Source organism: Ursus americanus, chromosome 23, assembly GCF_024610735.1.
Source record: "Ursus americanus isolate L20-20 chromosome 23, mUrsAme1.1.p, whole genome shotgun sequence".
In the NCBI taxonomy this organism is placed as follows: domain Eukaryota; kingdom Metazoa; phylum Chordata; class Mammalia; order Carnivora; family Ursidae; genus Ursus; species Ursus americanus.
The window spans coordinates 25,917,031-25,939,679 of NC_142149.1; the positions used below are offsets into that span (position 1 = coordinate 25,917,031).

Sequence of the window (22,649 nt, forward strand, 5' to 3'; positions counted from 1 at the left end):
TGCATGTTTCGGAATGCCAGGTATATCTCAACTGATTTGATGAGAGAAAGAAAGGAAAGTTTCTCATTGTCATCTCCCACTGCTCACAACAGCTCTGAGAGGTAAGGCCAGTGCTCAGAGTATTAAGGGTTTTGCTCAGGGAATTTGCTGGTCAACCCCAGAGCCCAGGGAAAGTACCTGCCCAGCCACTCGAAAACGCAGAGGGTTTCAAGCCTTCAGCCAACAGAGAGAATGTTTTAAGTTTCTGAGAGTTTATAAATGTGTTAATTACAGTCATCAAGATTTTGTATTGCAGTGAATGCTAATCTAATGGGTTTAGATTAGGCAATTTACTCAACTTGCTTGTTATTTCTCAATTTACTTCTGAAATCTTTTTCTGACTTTTCAACCTATACCAACAGAGCCCCTGGAGTTTGGATCGAAGGGATTTCTTTTAAATATTATGTACAGTTTGCTTTCCCAGCAGAGAGCTCTGGAGGCAATTTCATATTTACACCTGCATCTCTGTTTCTTGAATTTTTGGTTTGTTTTGCTTTTGAGGAAGAATCTTTATCCACACAAACACTAACTGTAGCTTTATTATAATAGAAACTAATCAGAAGCAAATAAACGTCCAATGACGAAGAATGCCTATGTGAACTATGGGCCATCTGCTAGATGGAATAAACGTGGGCACTGATATTAGACAGTAGCCTGAAGAGCGCCTCTGGGAGGTTAAGGGAAAAAACAAGTAAAACTTTACATATAGTGGGTCTCAACTAAACAAAGTTACACGTTTAAAATATATATATATATATACACATATATATACATACACAAACGTACATGAATATGCCAACAGTGATTATATTTAGATAAGAAAACTAGAGTATTTTGCTCTTCTTTCTCCTTTTCTGTATTTTTCAAATTTTCTTTAAAGAGAATGTGCTACATTTATAGTTAAAAATGGTAGCTTTGAGGACAAAACAAATTAATTTTTAAAGTCTTTGAGGTGTACTTTCTGAATGTCCACTTCTCAGAGCTATTGAGTGCCTTTTAGTACTAATAACATTGTAATTATTTTGCTTTGATCTATTTTTTTTAAACTGAAGTACAGCTAACATACAATGTTGTATTAGCTCCAGGTTGCAGCATCGTGATTTGACAATTCTACGTATTGCTATGCTCTACATATTGCTAAGCAGAGTTACCACCTGTCACCATACAACATTATTATAATATTACTGACCCTCTTACCCGTGCTATACTTTTCATCCCCATGACCGATGTGTTTTATGGATGGAAGTTTGTACCTCCTAGTCCCCTTCACCTGTTTTGCTGACCCCTCTGACTCTGGCTCCTCTGGCAAACACCAGTGTGTTCTCTGTATTTATGATTCTGATTCTGTTATTTTCTTTTTTAGATTCCACATATAAGTGAAATCATATGGTATTTATCTTTTTTTGTCTGACTTGCTTCACTTAGCATAATACCCTGTAGGAAGAAAATGGCAAGAGCTCATTCTTTTTCAAGACCAAGTAATATTTCAGTGTGTGTGTGTGTATCTATTTATCTTCTTCTTTATTCATTCATCTACTGATGGACACTTAAACTGTTTCCATATGTTAGCTATTATAAATAATGCTGCAGTAAACATGGCGGGGGGGCTATATCTTTCCAAATTAGTGTTTTCATTTTCTTTGGGTAAATACCCAGCAGTGGAATTACTAGGTCATATGGTATTTCTATTATTTTTTTTTTTTTTTTGAGGAACCTCCCCCACTGTTTTCCGCAGTGGTTGCACCAGTTTACATTCTAACCCACATTCTCCAGGACAGATCACATGTTAGACCACAAAACAAGTCTCAATAAATTTAAGAAGACTGAAATAATATCAGCATCTTTTTGGACCACAACAATATGGAACTAGAAACCAGTTACAAGAAAAGAAAAAAAACTAGAAAAAACACAAACACGTGGAGGCTAATCTGCATGCTGCTAAACAACTAATTAGTCAATGAAGGAATCAAAGAGGAAATAAAAAAATACATAGAGACTAATGAAAATGAAAACACAGTCTAAAATCTTTGGTATGCAGCCAAAGCAGTCCTAAGAGGCAAGTTTATAGTAACAACATTATACTTTTACATCAGTAAATCAAGGCTTATTAAGCCCTAACTTTGTGTCTGAGGCTTCTCATAGCACCATATGGGATAAAATAAAAATGCAACAGGGCAAATAAGAGCGACAAAAGCAACAGGGGAAAAACAGAGGCTAATGGAATAATGACAACTAAGTTAATTTTGACCTATTTCCTATTAAATAGTCAAAATAAGTTATCTTGATGGGGCACCTGGGTGGTCCAGTTGAGTGTCTGACTCTTGATTTTGGCTCAGGTCATGATCTCCGGGTCATGAGATTGAGCCCCGAGTTGGGTTCCCCGCTCAGTGGGGAGTCTGCTTCTCGCTCTCTCTCCCTCTCCCTCTGCCCCTCCTCCTGCTGTGTTTTCTCTAAAATAAAAAATTAATCTTAAAAAAAAAACAAGTTATCTCCAACACATTCGTTGCTGAAGGTGGATATGATCCCATTCATTTATTCCACAAGCATTTCTAACCACTTAATTGTGAGCCAGGCACTGTGTTTCATGGTGGGGCTACAAAGATAAATAAGATACAGTCCTTACAGTTGTATGTATGCAAATTATACCTAAAGAAGAAAGTACAGCCTTTTATCTCAAGAGAGGTCCCCACTGAACAGACGTGAAAAACATTCAGAGAAGTTAAACGACTCATCCGGTGGCCCCTTCTCCCCCCGCAAAAAGACAGGGCTGGAGCCAGGATTTCAGTTGCTCCCCTGTGATGACATCCTAGTGCCACAGACCATCAAGTGATGCAGGCACGGATGCTGTAGGACTGGTGCTGAGGGGCTGGTAGAGGCTGCAGGGATGCGGGATGACCTCCCCGGGCCTCAGCGGGCAGGATGTGGATATGCGGAGGTGAAAGGGAAGATATTCCAGCAGCTCAAAAAGTCAAGGAGGTGAGAAGGATCCCATGATCTGATAGTCTCCTAAGGAAAATGGGCCCATAAATAGATAATGAGGCTGGACTACGGGACAGATTATCTGGTCAATCAGATTTCGGCCTCTGATTGCCACCTCTGCAGAAACGCCCAATTTGAAATGGCCAACCACTCATGTTCCATAGGAGCTAATCTTTAATCTGTACAGACCATTTATCAGTATTGGTTATGTTTCTTATTTTGTAGCCTTAAAAAAAAATCATTGCTTACTTCCTTCCTTTAGAATGGAAAAATCCAAGAGAACAGGGACCATGTGTGTCTTATTCCTAGCTTAATTCTTAGAGCCTGAAGCAGAGCCTGGAAAAGAAAACCTTCACCAAATATTTGTTGAGCGAATTAATTGGTTTTATAGGAGCACCAAGCAGGGTTCCCAGCCAGGACAGAAGTGGAGAGGGGGGATGTCAGGGAAGGCTTCTTGCAGGTGGTGGCAGTTGAGATGGGCCTGGAAGAATGAATAGGTTCTTTCCAGAGTTGGGATAGGAGTGGGGAGGCTGAGGGGAGAGGGGAAAGACATTGCAGAGCATGGGGACAGCCCAGGAGAGACTTGGTGGAGAAGAATGGTGTGGGAGGAGCTGGAAGGGTGAAGCAGGGCGTGCCTAAAGGTGAGGCTCAAAATGAGGCAGGAACCAGGCTCCAGCACGACCTGGAAGCTTGCCCCTACAAGTCCCTCCTGGCCCCTCTTACTGAGCTCCCTCAAGATACGCCGTTCCAAGCATGCGGCTCCCTCCCTGGAACGAGCAGAATTGTTCGGCTGCAGATGTGTTCCTGGTGGTCTTGGCAGGAAAGCAAGGACACGAGGCAAGGACACGGCTCAAGGGTTGTAACAATCAACAATGAGCTGGAGCGCACTGTTACGTTTCTGGGAGTTTTGCAAACCGGTGGTTAAACACATCACTATTAATAATTAAATTATATAAACTTCCAATTAGATAAGTTTAATTATATTGAGACAATAGTCATGCATCCTCGAAACTTATTACTTCTTAATTCTTCTATTACGTTTCACTATCCTCTCTCCTCTGGAGACTATGTGTATCTATTTTATCTGCAGGGCGGAAACAGTATAAAATCACTCACTACCATGCTCTCGTCCCAATCCCGTGTTTAGTGCTGTCATGTTGTCAGCCTGACATTTGCCATAGCAGGGAGTATTTATACCGTGGGAATTGGCAAACTGCAAATCAGAACGTCTCCTGATCTCCTTCCCCCAGCCGGCTGGTAAACCAGTACACCACCCTTAGGCTGACCCGCAAATGCTGAGGCCTTGCACCCAGGCACCAAGAACAGGGCAGATCAGTGGGTGAATTCAAGGACTACTTAGGTGATAAGAGAATTGACAGGGAAGTGAATTAATTATCTGAGTTTTTCCTTTGCCCTCTTGTATGTAAAGTACAAAGCCCTGGGTTTCTTTTGCCTAAGGAGGCCTGTCTTTAGTACCAGGATATTCTCGATTCCCTGTACACTGACCTGGGTCCCGCCTGCTCCCGGCTGATTTGCGGCCCTTGCCTTGAGAGCCATCTGGATGAGGGGACCCTGCTTAGCCATCTCCCAAATAGCTCACCATTATCAATTAAGAGAACAAGACGAGCTGTGTCATAAATTCACTACGAGGGATGGTTTAGAAGTAAAGACGCATAAAGTCTGTTTACTTTTTAAAATGTTTCAGTCGGTGTTAAAATTTCACTTAGACTAAATCAGAGAACAGAAAAGCATAGGGCGGATAGAAAAAGATGACAAAGGGAGTCATAACATTAAAAATCAGGGCACTGGATAGGAAACAAGGGCACTATGGTCTGAAGGAAGGGGCTTCCTCCAACGACGGTATCTGGCACCTTAATAGTCCAGGTGACTGATGGTTGTAAATATAAAGCACTGCATCAGCACTGGGATATTCCTGGGCCATTATATCATAGTGGGAGGGGGTGAGTACAAATTCCACTTCCTGCATGGAGCCCTTCGAGATCTAGATCCTTCTAGATGCCTTTGTCAGAACCCCAGCAGCTCTGTACCCTTAGTGTCAGTGTTGCTTTGCATGGCCATTTGCAGGCTTCGCTTGGAGGTCCGGCATCCTGCTCCCTGCTTCTGCTGCCCTCTGCTCAGGGCCTGCCCCTCACGGGGTTGTAGCCTTAGGGGACTCTCCCTAAAGCCGTGTGTGATCGCATGGTGAGCGTGAAAGCCTTCTCCTCTGACCAGCCTCCGCTCCCACACGATAGTCCTATTATCCCAACCCTACCAGCCCACGGAATAGTCCGATTCTTCTACCCACTCTGGAAGTCAGGTGTTGTACAAAACTCTCACCTTGTAGGTCGGAGAACAGAGGCTCAAGAATGTCAAGCAGCTTCCAGAAGACCTCGAGCCTAGCTGCCACTCATTCCAGCATCCTTTCCTTATTGTCTCCAAACAGCTGGGTGGCTTATGCCACGGGTTGATTTCCTACTGCCTTGCATCCCCACGACGGTCAGAACAATAACCATCCCAACTTCCAACACACGTCACAGAGGGTGCCTTCCCGAGCTCAGCGCGCTTCCGTATTTGTCATCTTAATTAATCTGCACCATGACTCCACGTCTAGCCTCGCGACCTTGGGCAAGACCTTAACCTCTCGGGGCCTCTGTTAACTTCAATTATCACATTCATCCATGCAATATCCAAGTGAGGGAGGGAAGATGTTATTAGTAGTAAATTATTAATAAGTATGCATTAATAATGACCTCTTAAACTTTTATAACTGTTCAGAGTTTACAAAGCACTTTCTCAAGCGTTTTCTCATCTCTTCTTCCAGTTGCTCTGTAAGGCCGGTGGAGAGGCAGATGGTACTCTCCCAATGTGAGGGTGAAGAAACTGAGGCCTACAGAGACTCCAGCAGCATTTTATAAAGTATGGTTTGGGAGCATATTAATCCCTGGAAATACTTGGGGGAAAAGGGCTGAGTGGGAACTAACGACATACTATGTCGCCTGCTTAGAAAGCTAAAAGTACACAACACATTAAAGGCCCTGATAAGTCCTGCAGTAAGGAAACATGCTGAATTTTGTTGAAACTATGTTTGCGTAAACTTACCTAACCACCAAAGATGCCCTCACTCTCTGAACAGTTATTAGTATTTTGTGAAACTGAGTGCCCGTGGAGCTCCTGTTCTGTAGAACTGACCTTCAGTATTGTCTGGACTAAACAATTTAATCAAGGTTGTGTGGCCTTGAAAGCTGATCTTCTGCCTCTGAGTCCACATGCAGTTGATGCGGTCATTAGCAGAAATGAATTACAGCCCTCTGTTCATAATAAATGGAACTACCTTTATGGTTCAGTTTCCTGTCTGCTTTGGCAAGTGAAAGTCATTGTTGCCAATGAAACGCTGAGTCTGGGTACTGAGCTAACTTTATATCACTGTGAGGCTGGCCCAGACCTCTCCCATGTCCAGGGCTGCATTCCTCCTTAAACTTCCAACCACGGGTACAAGGGTGGGAGATTGGGAAAAGATGTGTTGAAGCTTCCGTGCCCCAGTCTTTCAAGTCTAAAAAGATCGTGTGGTATAGATATAAATTCTGGGGTCTTGTTGGTTCTTCTTTCTTAGTTGTTCTGAACGTTTGAGACAGTAGCCCAGACACCGAACACCAAGGATTAGGTAAAGGGACTAGAATAGTTGCTGACAACCAGGAACAATCCCCCCATCCCCTCCACCCCATTCTTTCTACAGGGGACATTTGGCAGTGTCTGGAGACATTCCTGGCTGTCACCACTAGGAGGTGCATTAATGGAGAGAGGCCTGGGATGCCGCTGAACATCCTAGTGCTAAGTACCCAACGCACAGGACAGCCCCCCACAACGAGGAATCATCCTGCCCCAAATGTCAATAGCGTTGAAGTAGAGAAATGCTGGATGACAGGTGTACCCCAGATTACTGAGGCAGTGTAGAGCAGTGGAAAGAGCAAGCACTGCTACCCCGAAAGCCGGGGTTCACGTCCTGGCTCCCCCAGCATGAGGGAGACCTCAGGGGCAGGTTGGCAAGCCCTGTGACTCAGTACCTGGTGGTGGGCCACAGGTGAGTCGGTGTGACCCCCTGCTGGGCCCGGCCCCGCGGCCATCTGTCCACGAGACCGTCCATCTATACTCTCTTCCATCACCTGCAGGCTGGGCACCCACTGGAGAGTTCTGGGGTCCCACCCGGACACCAGATCAGGGGTTTTGAAACTTAGGCCCTTGAATCCCCAAGAGGTTCACGGATGCTGGAACTTGGGGGCGGGGAAGCCAGGACCTCTTTACTTTCATGAATCTTTCATTGAAAGGCTAAATCATTGAATCTCTCGTTTTTTCACTTGCCATCTAACCGTCCCTGCGACTTCTTTCCCAGTAGGAATCAGAGATTTTTTTCATATTGCATTGCAGTTTTTAAGCCAATATCGCAAACTATCATTTTCCCTCACTGCTACTTAGTAATTATAGTAGTTATCGGAGTGGCTGCTAGCTCTTGTTTAATAACGCACTAATAAAGCAGCACACACATTACTATATTATAATTTGCTCTTTTTATTTTAATATTTTGATAACCATTTCACATTTGGTTTCCCTCATAATCCTATGTATTTTATTTTATTCACTGACAAGCATTATGCAGAGAAGGGTTCACAGGCTGCACCAGACTCCCAGAGGGCTTCCTGGGACAGGAAGGTTCAGAGCCACTGCTCTCTGAATGACTGTATGATCACAGTCCTCGCTCCCCAGACAGCCCCATGGCATCCCTGGGAGGCCCTACCAACCCACCCTGGGGCATAGTGTGAGCAAGGCACGGACCTTTCTGGTGTCGAACCACTGAGATTTGGGAGATGTCGGTCATAGCCCTTAGCCTATCCTGACCCTCATGGATTAACCCTGCCAAGCTTGTCCACTGCCTCTAAGCCTGGCTTCCAAGCTTCCTGGGAAGAATCCTATCTGTCCATATGGTGGCTGGAAGAGTGAAGAGGAGGCATCTGCGGTGTGTGGCACAGATGAAGGGGTTATGATGAATTGCCAAGTGGGGCTGCTAGTCCCTGAGCCAGGGATCGGCAAACTATGACCCACCTGTTTTTGTAAACAACGTTTTACTGGGATACACGCCCACCTGTTTGTTTACGGATTGTCTGCGGCCGCAGACATGGCACAGTTGAATACTTGAGGCAGAGACCGAGGGGTCTGTAAGCCTAAAATATTTACTATCTGGCTCTTTAAGAACAAGTATGCCCACCTCTGCCCTAGCCCTAAGCCTGCTTTTCTCACTGTGGTGGCGGTGCCGAGGGAAACGTTGTAGCCCCTCTGTGTGGATAAAACCCTGGGGAGATGCTATCGTCTTCAGACTCAACTGCGAGGTTGGGGTTGGGACAGCCGGCGACAAAGAGCATGCCCTGCCACCTAAGGGGTTCCGAGCCCCAAACGGCAGCCCCTCTGGCATTTGCTTGAACTGGTTCCCCGGGGTTGTTTCCTTCGATCAGGTGGACAGACAGCTTCACATCTGGAGGATGTGCATAGGGGGCGGAGTACCAAGGGGGCAGTTTGTTCCGTATGCTTCCAGCGGTATTGCTCTTCCTACCTAAACTGTGAAGATATTTATTATCACACCCAGTTTACAGATGAGGAAACTGAGTCACGATGGGCTATGGGAGTGTGTGAAGGAAGCTACCAGATAACAGACCAGTGCCTTTAACGATTATGCACTTGCCTTCAAATGGCACCACGAGGACGCAAGTTTGGGGGGGGGGGGGCTGGTCCCAGAATTTGTCCGAGACGGTGTAATTAATCTGCAGGTGGCAGAGAGGGCATGTTAACTCGGTGTGGTTTCCCGGCCACCACAGCGGACACGGCTCCACACTACTTCCTGCATCATTTTTGCTGCCACTGGAGTCGGGGTCGAGGGACCTCTGTGCACATGGTTACCGAGGAAAGCTGTGGCAGGGCCTCTGCCATATTCCAGTGCGGAACGGCCCTACACATGACACAAAGTCAACTCTTGTTTGTCCTCTGCTGTTGAATGCTGTGTGGTCCCGAGTCAGTCATTTAATCTCTCTGAGCCTCGGTTTATTCAACTGTCAAAACAGAATTATTATACTCTTTCTCCTTCCTCACTGGGTAATTTAGCACTCATTCAAAGATAAAAAAGGAAAAAAAAATTAGTCGAGTAGATTTTTCTTTTTTTAGTCTCAGCATTGAAAAAAAGTATTTTTCTTTGAAAGACTCATAACACTGACAGCTGCCAAAATTAGCATCTGACTCTTTTCCTTTTATTTAAATATATCTTATTTGATTCCGTTATTTTGGCACGTTGTCGGATGAGACAATGCCTGTGTGAGAAGGAAGTCTGACAGATTTATCCTAAGCCAGCTTGTAGTTTAGCAGTTGGGGAAACAGGGGTCCCAGGGGGCAAGCAGTTTGCTTCCCCCCAGGAAGTGTGAGCTGAGGCTGGAAGTCCGGCCCTTGATTTCTCGGTTCTGTTCCCACTACTTTACCGCCTCTTGAAGGACGGGCCTGCTTGAGTGCTTGATTCCAGGACGTCGGTTCTTCAAGCGCGGAAGTCACAACCGACGTGTCGCTCTCCTTTGGAGGTAGGTGTGCACGCCCTGTTAAAACCACCAGCTCTGGCTTAAAGACCCGGGTGGGAAGGGTGCCTCTGCCGCTGGTACGAGACCGTGGGCTCACTTCTTACCCTTCCTGCAGAGTCTTTGTCTCCCTGCCTGTCAAATCGGGATCGGGCTAGTTCCTACCTTGTAGATGCTGAGAGGCTGGAGAAGATGACGAGGTTAAAGCACGCCTCATGAAGTCCCTGGCGTACGGCAGGACTGCACAGATGCCAGCCATGCTACACTGTTCTAGCAGCTACGGTAAGGGTCCTACATCAAGTACTAACTAGCACAGTCCACTCACAGGGCAGGAAGGAGGCTGTCATGCATCACCCCGAGGTCCATAAAAAAGATGCCCAGAAATAAGGCATTAGTAGCCATGGCTATTTGCCCGGTTTTATGATTGAGAAAAACTGCGTGCTAGAAAAATCCCTGTGCGTTGAGGTCTCTTCCTCGAAACTCACTAAATGCAAGTTTAAATACATATTTATTTCCTGTTCTGGTGTCAGTGAGTAGGAGTAGTGAGGAAATCACCCATCGACAACTTAAATCTTCTGAGTTACCTCTTCTGCAGGAGGCTTTCTTAGCAGCAGACAGTTGGCCTTCGGCATCTGATTTCATCTGCACGTGGGGCCCCCACGGGGGCAGCCTGCGTCCTGGCCGCAGAACTGCGGTTTAGCACTTGGTGGCTCTGGGGATCCAGGGCACTGCAAACCCACAAACCCGCACTCACTGTGAGAAGTCTTTCAGGGTTAAGCTTTGATGACGTTGATGCCCAGGAACCAGGCCTTTCAGCCACTGATGGAGGTCACAGGTTCCCTGGTTTACAAACAACCAAGCTCTCAGTGGAGCCCTGCAGGGGCGGGAGCTGTTTGGGGCTAATTAGCCTCATTAAGAAACTGTTGATGAGCTAATGGGATCGAAAGGTAGTCACAATCTGAAGTCACTTAGCAGATTTGCAACCTAAAAATAAAGTAACTTTCTGGCAGTTTCCCAAGGCCTCAAAGTACCATGTTTGTATTTACCTCTCGGAGGAAGTAGTTCAGGTGAGGCCTTCCTCCTCGACTGAGCCAGAGCCTGGAGACCAGAGGGGCTCCTGGTGCCTTTTTGTAACTTCTTCTCTTGGACTGAGAGATCTGAGAGCGCTGTCCAGCAGAGTTCCCGACCCGTTCCTCGTTTTGCATCTGGATCTAACCCCCCAGCTCTGCTCAAATCCGACTCCCTACCTGAGGCGTGTGCTCTCTCTCTCTCTCTCTCTCTCTCTCGTTCTCTCTTTCTGTCTTTGATGACTTACTCTATGCTGGGTTCTCCTATGCATTTTCTCATTTAATCATTATAAGGATCATATGACATGGTCATTACCATCATTCCTGTTTTATAAATGAGATTCAGAGAGGTTAAGTGACTTTTCCCAAGTCCCACAGCTAGTAAGTGGCAGACCCAGAATGTGAACCCCAAACGTCTGACTCCAGGACCTGAACCCCGCATGTAAGACTGCCTTCAACTGTGAGCACTTAGAATGTTCTCAGTCTGCATCCACACCATTTCCCACTTCAATGTGTTCTTGTCTTGTGCATGGATAATGGGCCTCCCCGACTGGCACAAGTAGGCATTTAGTAAATATCTGTTGCATGACTCCATGGGTTAAAAACTTCTTGAAGGTAATGATTTTGCTTTCTATAGCTGGGGACCTTTCCCCACAAGTTCCTTGCACTCTTTCAAGCTCGTAGTTTGAAGCTATTACATTTTTCCTGACTATCAGATAGTCCTATTTATTGGGCCAATTCTTTCTCATATCTAGATGAAATCTCTCACACAGCAATTTAAACTCATTTCCTTTAGTCTGAGTCGTGTTTGAAGACTACTACTGAAGACTACTGAACACCGAGTCACCATAATAGGAGAGAAAATCATGGAGTTTAGAGTCCGAGGACCTAAGTTTGGATCCCATTCTGAAACCTATTCATGGTGATCCGTTGGCAGATGGCTCAAGATTCTTGACTCTCAATATTCTCAATTTTTCTTGATCACCCAGACCACCTCGTAGAGCTGGCATGGGGATTCAATTAGATAATATACATGGCATCAATCTGTACATCAGTTATTTTTCTTACCGACCGCAAGCTGGTGGTGGAGTCATTGAGTTGTGGCTCCTTCTGCAGGTGAGCAAAGCAGAAATCTTGGGGATGTCTTTCCCAGGTCAGACCACCAAGGAGAGAGGCTACAGATGCTTAATTCTGTCTGCAGTCCTCCCTTCAAGTATTTATTGTGCCCTCACTGCACGGTAAGCACTGGAGGCTAAATGCCGGATATTCTAGATGCCAGATACGCAAAGCCACACCAGACAGAGTCCATGGTGCCTACAGTCTGAATGAAATAGAGACAGGTGAAGCCCCAAGCACCCTACTGTTGGTCAAGTTCAATGAAACAGGTGGAAGGAGGGAGAACCAGTGTATCGTGAATATCTACTAAACCTTGGGATCAGCCTTGACTTTTCCATTTTTCTTACATTCCCTGGCCCATCTCCCAGCAAATCATGTCAGCTCTACCCTCAAAATACATCACAAATATGACCACTTCTCATCCAAAACTTCCATTCTTTTTTTTTTTTTTTTAAGATTTTATTTATTTGAGGGAGAGACTGAGAGAGAATGAATGGGGGGGCGGGGAGAATGAGAAGCAGGTTCCCCACTGAACAGGGAGCCCAACGTGAAGCTCGATTTCAGGACCCAGGGATCGTGACCTGAGCTGAACGCACTTAACCGACTGAGCCACCCAGGTGCCCCCAGACCTCCACTTTTGACCATCCTATTTACAATGGCTCCTACACTCTCCTGTTACCACTACCCTCTGGCTTAATCTATCTTCAAAGGGCTTCATGGTGCTGCACATAGTTAATTGTAAATTGTCCTCCATCCCATAGACTGGAAGCTCCATGATGGCTTGCTTTGTCCGCTGATGTCTTCCTAGTATATAGAACAAAGCCTGGCAGACGGTTAAGTGTTCAGTAAATATAAACAGAATATAAAAGCTGGTGCACCAGAAACACAGGAAAGGACAACTCACAGGACATGGTGGGGCAGAGAAGAAGGTGCCACTCCCTTTGAGATTTGAAGAATTGAAAGGTATTAGCTAGACAGAAAAGGGGGGGGTTGTGTATTTCATGGAAGGTCCAAATACTGTAGGCAAAGACTCAAAGACCATAATGCATTTGGGGAACTTCAAGTGGTTCTAGATGGAATGACATCCAGAATCCTTCTACAAGGATCTTAGGAGGAGATTCAGCCTTTTTTCCCATCACCTTCTTTTCTCCCGAATGATTCACTGCAGGTTTAATGAACTGCGATATTTTTAAAGCCTTTTTCCAAGCTCTGCTCTTTCCAACCTGGGCAATTTTTACTTTTGTTTTCTTTACTTTTGTTTTCCTTTTTTGTTTTTGCTTTCCTTAGCCTTTAACAGGCATAAAATATCCAGATGAAGAAAACTTTCATTTCTTTCTTTACAAGCTGCTTTGCAGGATCCCAAACACCATGAAATGAGCTGGTGAAATGCCAGGACAGTCACATCCAGAGTGCTGGCAGAGGGCCATGTGGGCCAGGCCAGGCCGGATCAGCCGACCCACAGGAAGCCATAGAAGGATGTAGTCCCGAGCACAGGATGGCTCCTCCAGCTCCAGCCAAGGGCAATGCTTCTGTGATGTTTTCTGCCCCTGGTTGGACGCTGCTGGGAAAATTAACCACATTCACTCTGGAATATCAGTTACTGTGGGGCTGTTTTCCAGTCCCGCTCATCCTTTTTACTTCCTCAGCACATATGGTCTTTCTCCGCTATTCTCTCTGTAAAGAATAGGATGAAGCCCAAGTGTGCTCATGATGGCGGGAGAATGGGGTGATCTTTTTTCAGATAATTGCATTTTCTGGGCCTCAGGGCCAGAGGCCTCCATGCTCCTGGAGTTGAACTAACTGATGAAGACAGCTTCACACTGCAATGCTCCTTCTGTGCTCCTAGTGGTAGAATTATCCAGAACCCTGGTATTTCAGCTTTAAAAATGGTAGTATATCCATGTCCATTGATCCAACCTCCCTTTCCAAACTTATCTCTCCCTATGCAAGCAAGGTCAGCAACAACCACTTATTAAGGCATTACGATGTGCCCGGCATTGTCCTGCACACTGGAGATCATGACCTCCTTTATTCTTCTCCGTAACCCTTCCCTAAGCTAGGGCCACCTCTTCTTCCCCACCCCCTGCAGCCATCACGCTCAGTCAGCCCACCTTGTTTCACTGTTCTTCTAAGCGCTTTCCATAACTCTACTACATGAGATAATGTGTTTACTTTTTCTGAACATTACTCTCCCAAATGAAAGTGAAAATGTCATGAGAACAGAGACTGTTTGTTTTGTTTGGATAATTGCTATATCCCCTATCCCTTAAGCACATAATAGGTGCTCAACAAATATTTGTTGGTGGGTGAATGATTCACTCATGAGTTAGGTTTTATTATCCTTTTACTGAGGAAAAAACCAAGCATTTAAAAGAGGAATAAATGGCCCAAGATAACAGACTCCAATGAAGATGAGGATAGAGGGGGGCCAGCATTCGATCCCAGGCCAGCTAATCTCAAAGACATCTCTTTTAATATATTCCTTCATGCCCCCTACACTCTAAGGGGGCCAGGATTAGGGTAGGCAAGTGAGGCACTCATCTCAGTGCAGAATTTAAGGGGGTACCAAAAAATTGAGTAATCAAAATAAATATTATTTTCATACACTATTTAAAAAAATCAAAAATTTTAATGCCCTAAAACCATGATGCACAAAACTTCAAAATTCTAGAGAAAGAAAGGATCGGTAGTACTGATTCTTTTCTTTTGCCTCGGGCTCCAGTGTGGTTCGGCCAGCAGTGATACATCCTTATTTAAAATGTTGGTATTACCCTGACCCCTGCCCGGGGCTCAAGTCAGTTATGCGTTGAGCCTCTCATTCCTCAAGCATTTCTCCCCGCCAGGCCTCTGCTCACACGTTCCTGGACTTTGGGATAACTGTCTCTTGAACCATTTGCACTTTCGTGTGTTCTACAGATCTCGCTAAGCCACGGTGGATGGTCACACACCACGGTGTGACATCGGCGCGGGGGCGTGGACGGCACACGTTCTGCCTTGCTCACCGTGTTAACCAGTGGCCATCTCCCAGGACGGCGTTGGCATCGATCCCTCACTCCTAGCTCCATTTGTCAGAATTCACAGTCTCTACTGCCCTGTGCTCCAATTCCTGGACTGTTTTGTTGCATTTCCCTTATTGTGTTGCAAACGACTGGAAAACAGAAAAATGAAAGAGCTGAATCTAGCGAGAGAAAGCATAAATCTTATAATCTAATCTAATTGGAATAAAAATGGAAATCATTAGGCATGCCAAGAGCAATGCTTCCCGAGCTTTAATCAGACGCTTGCTGCCATCGCCTGTTGGCTGTGTGTCCACATGTGGAAGAAAAGAAGAGGATTAGAGAATATGTACAGAAATGATATATTATCAAAGACTGAGTCAAAAGGTGAGGTTTTGTGAGGTTGTGACACCTTTTTTCCCCCCATGATATCAATCTACAACTGACGCTTGAATATGGCGGGGGGTTAGGGGCACAGTCGAAAATCCACATACAACTTTTGACTCTCCCAAAACCTAACTATTCCAGACTACCACTGACTGGAAGCATTGTCGATAACATCAACACTCAACGTGTATTTTGTATGTTTTATGTGTTATGTATCATGTTCGTAGAATAAATGAAGCTAGAGAAAAGGAAATGCTATCAGGAAAATCATAAGGAAAAGAAAAACATCTACAGTATTACTGTATTTGTTGAAAAAAATCCATATAAATGGACCCACGCAGCTCAGATCTGTGTTGAGGGTCCACTGTAACTGCTAGCCCAGAATGTACTCTGTGTCAGGCACTTTACATGTATTCATTCATGTAACCCTCCTAACCATCCTAGGAGGTAAGTGCTAATACTACCTGTTTTGTCTGTTTATCTATTACAGATGAGGAAACTGAGGCGCAGAGTGACTAAGTAATCTGCCCAAGGAGGCCACACAGCCAGTGACTGTCAGAGCCAGAACTGAACGCAAGCAGTCTGGCTCCAGAATCCTAGCTTTTAGGACACCAAGCCTCTTACGTAACATGCAGATGGATTGGACTTCATGTGTCTTGCCTATATTTTTGTTATTAATTCCATAAGCATTACATATAGAAGTAATGCCCTGCCCATGGCATTACTTCTCTCCCACTTTGGCTGGCCCTAATCCTTGCCCTTTTCCAGGGCTTGGGTGAAAAACTACCTTTTCATGTCGCCTCTCTGACAAGCTAGAAGTAGTCTTTCCTTCCAGAATGCCCCATAGCATTTTTATTTCTTCATCTCTCAAAGTTCTTTACTATTCTTTTATTCAACACATGTGTCACTCTCTTAATTGATTGCGTGGATTTCATCTCTACATTGTGCAAAACAGCAATGAATAAGGGACAGAAGGACGGGATCTACCCAGGAGAAATGACCTCAGCTCCTCAAGTCCTGAGATTTCTATGGATTTTCCATGACTTCTCCACATAGTGGATGGAACCCATGAGGTGCTATGCAATGATAAAAGAAGTAAAGGGTACCAACTACTGAAAAGTATAGCAGTCAGTGACTAATCATAACACCCTTACATGGAGATGACCCTTCCAGGACACTGTCAGCAAAGTATGTCACTGACATGCTGGAATTAGCACAAGGTTTTTTCCAGAATATTCCACCTTCAAGTCCCAAACAGGCCTTTGAAGCTTGGATGTGGGGAAGACAGTATCGCCATGCATAAAATATGGATAATTACTCCTGCTCTGTGTTCCTCATGGGGTTGTTGTGACAGCAAATGCAAGAATATAATAAAAAAAATTTTTTTTAAAAGATATAACAAAAATACAGTAAAGAACTTTCCTTTGGGTCTAAATGTTTAAGCCATTTATCCATGTAAAATTATTAACATTCAAAATTCGAACAATAGAATGTTCCACCACTTCCTGCTTCAAGGAGTACAGCCCTTCAAAAAGGGGCAGATGTATAAGACATGCATGCAAATCCCTGGGCTACAGGAATCCCAGTGTAATTGCCATTGGGAAGTAGACCACAAAAGAAGGAGAGGCCAGTTCTAGGTATGGAGGATAACAAAGAGATTCACAGAGTGACACTAGAGCTAGGATTTAGAAGTAAGTGCTCATTTGGGAACAGGGATATCTCTGTAGGCTTAGGAGTACTTAACATTGGTGAATAAAAAATATAATTTCCCGGGGCACCTGGGTGGCTCAGTCCTTGAGTGTCTGCCTTTGGCTCAGGGCGTGATACCAGCGTTGTGGGATCGAGTCCCACATCAGGCTCTTCCGCTGGGAGCCTGCTTCTTCCTCTCCCACTCCCCCTGCTTGTGTTCCCTCTCTCGCTGGCTGTCTCTGTCAAATAAATAAATAAAATCTTAAAAAAAATATATATATATATATAATTTCCCTTCATAAATCACCTACAGCATATTTTCCTGTAGACAAATATTTTCATAATATCACCCATAAACATTTCTTTGAACCTCACTTTACCTGAGAATGTAATCTATTTTGAAATAAAATAATGTGGGCTCTGTGTATTAACCTGGAAACATTTTAATCCATATCATACTGAAGAGTACCTATCACTATATAAATCATGTTCTGTTCATTTCAAATTAACCTGGGCTTTATTATCTGTTTCTGGTAAACCCCAGAGGTTTCTCTATGATCATTATTAAAAATCTTCCAAATAGGACATAAAAAAAAGATTTTATTTATTTCAAAAATTAATGAAGTACTGTATGGTGACTAACGTAACATAATAAAAAAAATAAAGTGTATTCAGAGGGCGTGTGATGTGATGAGCACTGGGTGTTACATACAACTGATGAATTATTGAACACTCCATCTGAAACTAATGATGTACTATATGTTGGCTAATTGAATTTAAGTTTAAAAAGTGCATTCAATAACTGCTGTGAAAATGCAAAATATATATTCTTTTTTTTTTTTTAAAGATTTTATTTATTTATGTGACAGAGAGACAGCCAGCGAGAGAGGGAACACAGCAGGTGAGTGAGAGAGGAAGAAGCAGGCTCCCAGCGGAGGAGCCCGATGTGGGACTCGATCCCGGAACGCCGGGATCACGCCCTGAGCCGAAGGCAGACGCTTTAATGACTGCGCTACCCAGGCGCCCCCAAAATATATATTCTTGAAAAGTAAAAAAAAAAAAAAAAAAAGAAGCTACGAAAGGACCCCATACACTCTAAAGCAATGAGGCATCTAGGTGATGATCTTATTTTCCCTGGGTGGATTGAATCGTTCTCAATCCATGTTCCACACACGTCTCAAAACCATGCATGTGCGGGACACTGTGTTTTACTGCTAGGTCCTGCCTCCACCCTTTCCACCTGTCTCTGCTCTAGAAGGCTGGCCCTATTCTTATCACTGGCTCCCTTGCTCTCTGGCTTCCATTTGGGTTTGGCCAATAATGGACCCTGGCAGAGATTGGAGCAAGGAAGGTGCAAAAGGCCAGGGCATTTATTCCATTCTCCTGACTATCCTCTTAAGGCAGCCCTGTCTACCTGGCCATTTCCTTCATTCATCTCTTTAGGTCTTAGGGCAGTGACAGCCAGTGCTGGGCACTGCACTCTCCCATGGTTTCTTACCCTCCCCCCAAACCTATATATAGAGTCCCTCTGGCAAACCCTCCTCCACTTACCCTGATTTGTGTTATTGTTTCCTATGGAGACCCTCACTGATGCACCCACTCAAGGTCCTACACTTTCTTCATGAGGCTCTCCAATCCAGCAGAGAGCTAAGCCACCTTGCTCTAAACTCAAAGATCTCATTTTTGGTTTAAACCAATTTTTGGCAAAGCGAGTAGCATGGAATATTCAATCTAATGGATATTAGTAAGTGACATTTTAAAAAATTTCATGTTCTTTTTATTTTTAATTTAAATTCAATTAGCCAACGTATAGTACATTATTAGTTTCTGATATAATGTTCAATGATTCATTAGTTGCATGTAACACCCAGTGCTCATCACATGCCCTCCTTAAGGCCCATCACTGTGTTACCCCATCCTGCCACCTACCTCCCTTTCCGCAACCCTCCGTTTGTTTCCCCGAGTCAAGTCTCATATGGCTTATCTTCCTCTCTTATTTCTTCCCCTTCAGTTTTCTCTCCCTTCCCCTATTGGCCTCTGCACTATTCCTTATGTTCCACATATGAGTGAAACCATGGGACTGTCTTTCTCTCATTGACTTATTTCACTTAGCATGTTACCCTCCAGTTCCATCCACGTCAATGCAAATAGTAGATACCCATGTTCCGACAGCCTTGGGAGACACAGGTTGAGCAGACCCCATAAACATCACCCCTCCTTTTTTGTCTGTGAGACTTTTTAGAGCATTTAATTTGCTATTATGCATATTATATACCAGTGGGAGAGAACACACACACACACACACACACACACACACACACACACACACACACACAGTGTAATTGTAAGAAGCCACTGACTCTAAAACGTTATTACTATTTCAGAGATTACAATGTGAAAAAGAAAAAGATGTTGGTCTTAGGATTGACAGAATACAACACTAGGCACATCTTCCAGATTTTCTTGTTTGGGGAACCAATTTTGGTAGAAAAATCTCACCAGAACAGACTGCTAAGGGATATATTTTGGTAAAGCCAACAACATAGACAGCACCTGTGCTTTTTTGTTATTATTGCATCAGTTTAGCTGTAAATTGATTACAGATCTCCTGCTGGCAGGTAATCAGTATTAATTCCATGTCTAGACATAGAGATAACATCCTCGGGGCTCCGCAGAAACTCGGTGGTTCCAGGGTTCTGTGCAGAGGCTGGCCAACTGTTTGCCAGGCTGGGTTCTATTTCCTTCCATGCACGCAGCTCACTGCCCTTCTCAGCCTTCCTCCCAGTGAGCTGCGGCCATGTGAGTTCTGGCTAACAGACTGCAGTCAGGAATGACATGTGCCACTGTCAAGCTTGCCCTGTACGACTCTCCCCTTCATGCTTTCTCCTCCCATTTGCTGGTGGGACAGCAACACCTGGGGCAAAGCTGGAGCCATGAGTTAAGGACGGCGGACATCACAAGGCCTCATCTCTGGACACAGGAGCCCCCCCTCTATCCATCTTCCCATCATTGCTGTTGGGACTCTGAGTGAACAACGAATACATTTCTGCTGTGCACTTCACCTGTGGGCTTCATCTGTTACTGTGGCTGGTACTGTACAAGCCACCACAGCCTCCTTGTGACCTCGGAGTGAGAGGCTGGGGCTAGGAATGTGGCCTGTAGCTGCAGATGGCACATAGTCTTGGCCTCTAAACTCAGAACACCCCTCTTCCTCTAGGCTTCTACTCTTCGAAGTCTTCCCCGGGTCCCAGCTGCTGGCTGCTCCCTTCCCATTCTTCTCCCTCTTTGGGGCTCTACTAAGGTGCTTATCAAGTTGCATTTCATATCTTTGTGCACGTGTTTATCTCCCTCATTTCATTACAATTTCCATAAGGTCAGGAACCTTGATATATCTATGTCCCTGTTCTAAGTACCCTACCTACGGGGTGGCACTGGGTGCCTACTTAAAAAATATTTTATTGAATGAATGAGTTACTAGGACTTTGGATGGTCCGATAGGACATCTTGGGACCTTCCCCATATATTTAGAGTACCTGCAAGTTAATCCCACCATTGAAACAAATACGTAACAAAACTAACCTAAGATTCTCCAAGAGGAATCAGAGTTTGGAGAAAAGCAGACATTCAAAGCAAAAGTATCTTTCATGCACAAACTTTTCAAAAGGGCCGTTCCATTGTTAAATACCTTTCGTTGAGACAAAATAAATCTTTCAAAGCTGTATTGTTGGTCATGATTTAAAACTTGGGTTCTGCAAACCAACCAGTTGCATGACACCAAGGGGCTTGATCTTCTTTGCCTGCTTTTTTTCATTTGCAGTGTGGGAATCATAATAAATAGTGCAAAGTTCTTATGGAGACTGAACGTATATGAAGTGTGTCCAACAGTGCATGGCACACAGCAAGGACTCCCTAAATGTTAACTGGTTTTTTTATTACTTCGTAGGCAAGAAGTTTTATTTCCTGATTTCATTAAGATGTCTGGTTCTCACCTGCGTTAACAAACTGTGGCCTCTAAGTCAAGTCCAGCCCCCAGCCCATGTCTGCGTGGCCTTGCAAGCGAAGAATGGTTGTTGTATTTTTGTTTTGTATTATTATTTTTGTTTTGAATTTTTGTTGTATTTTGTAAAACAAAAACAAAGAAAAATAGAACAGAATATTGGATGGGCCCTATGTGTCTGGCAAAGCTGAAAATATTTATTTTCTACCCCCTTCTGATCTCTGCTTTAGAGTAACTGCTCTTTATTTATGGGAATGACGCAGTTAGCTCTTCTTGAGAGCGAGCTTGGGAGAGTGGAGAGTAGCTGGAGTACTGGCCTCAAACCCTTGGCCCTTTCTACGGACATTCACTTGGGTGATTTATGTAATCTTCTGAGCCAGTTTCCTCACTCTAATACACAAAATTTAATGTTGTCCCTGTAAACAGGGGTGGGTGGGTGGTCATGCCTACTCCAAGGGCTATTTTGAGAATTTACCATGACAATGTATGTCTAGATGCCCCGTCCAGTGCCTCACCCAGACTAGGGCCTCAGTGGCTACTGTTTTCTTTCCCCTTCACATCAGTACCTGTTCTTTTGGACCTGGAAGCCCATGATTCTTTTTAATGAGCAAAACTGTGGATTCAGAACACAGTATGGGCGCTGTGCACAGAGCCATCGGGAAGCCTGCGGGAGACTGTACGAACCCCGCTCGAGAGTCCTGATGTTATTCTAGGACCACGGAGGGCAATGGGGTCCTGATCACCTGAGACCCCTTTCAAGAACTGATCTCCGGCTTTTCTTGGCTCTTCCTGATTCTCCTGGCACTCAGCGTCCTGCTAGAGGGTCGAAGTGATTTTATAGGAATGAAGGTTGTAGGCAGGAGAGATTCATGTTATTCAAAGACTGCCCCCCACGGATGCGTTCCGCATCCTCTGAACAGCACATAGCAGCTTCCCTGTGGTTGCCTCCTTTAATTTTTAAAGCATTTGAAATCTTTACCAAGTTCGGTGACTTGTAAACATTCGTAATAGACAGGGACTGCTGGAGCCTCCCTTCCTGCGCCCATGAAACTCAAGCACCGCAGGCACAGAGCCGAGGGTCAGGAGCTGGGTGGCGGACAGCACGGAGGTACTGAGGGGGGGGTTCGGTGGGGGTTCGGAGGACCACTCCTGTGACATCTTGCAAAGACAACTCCACGCAAATAAAGGTGGAAGCAAGGACGACATTTAAATGCTTTGTGCTAATAATTAGGAAAAGGGGCCGCACGGAGACACATGTGATTGCAAACCATTGCAATCCCAGAAGAACCACAACGGGAAAGGGGAGGAGAAAGGGAACTAGCGTCCGGTAGTACTCTGTGCCAGGCATTGCATGAAATGCCTTCATGAGTAGGTTGGCGATTCCGTTCTCACCATGGCCCAGTTAGGCCATTACACAGTCATCACTCCAAATTGAGCAAACTGGAAGTTCTGGTTTAGAGAGGCAAGTGCCTATGTAAGGCCTCGCTGGGACAGAACCAGAGGCCGGGCTATGTTGATTTCCAAGGCACTGTTTGTTCCTAGAACAGAGAGTGGATTGACACTCTGTTGATGAGGTTCGGGAGTGACCCTGACCCACAGGGTCAGAGTAGACATAAACAAGGCAAGAGAGTACACACGCGGGGCTGAGGGCGAGGCGTGATCTGGGGTCTCAGAGCAGTCCCTGAACTGCAGAATGCAATAGATTCATGCACAGTAGAACGGGGAAGCCTCTGTCTGCCTTCTTTCTCTCTCTCTCTAAGATGCACCTGATTTAGAA

General features: G+C 44.8%; 1 protein-coding gene across 1 annotated transcript in view; it reads right to left on the bottom strand.

Moving 5' to 3' along the window:
• Positions 1-22,649, bottom strand: part of CA10 (carbonic anhydrase 10 (inactive)) — a 478,349-nt gene that overhangs the window by 154,032 nt on the left and 301,668 nt on the right. The window lies entirely within an intron of this gene.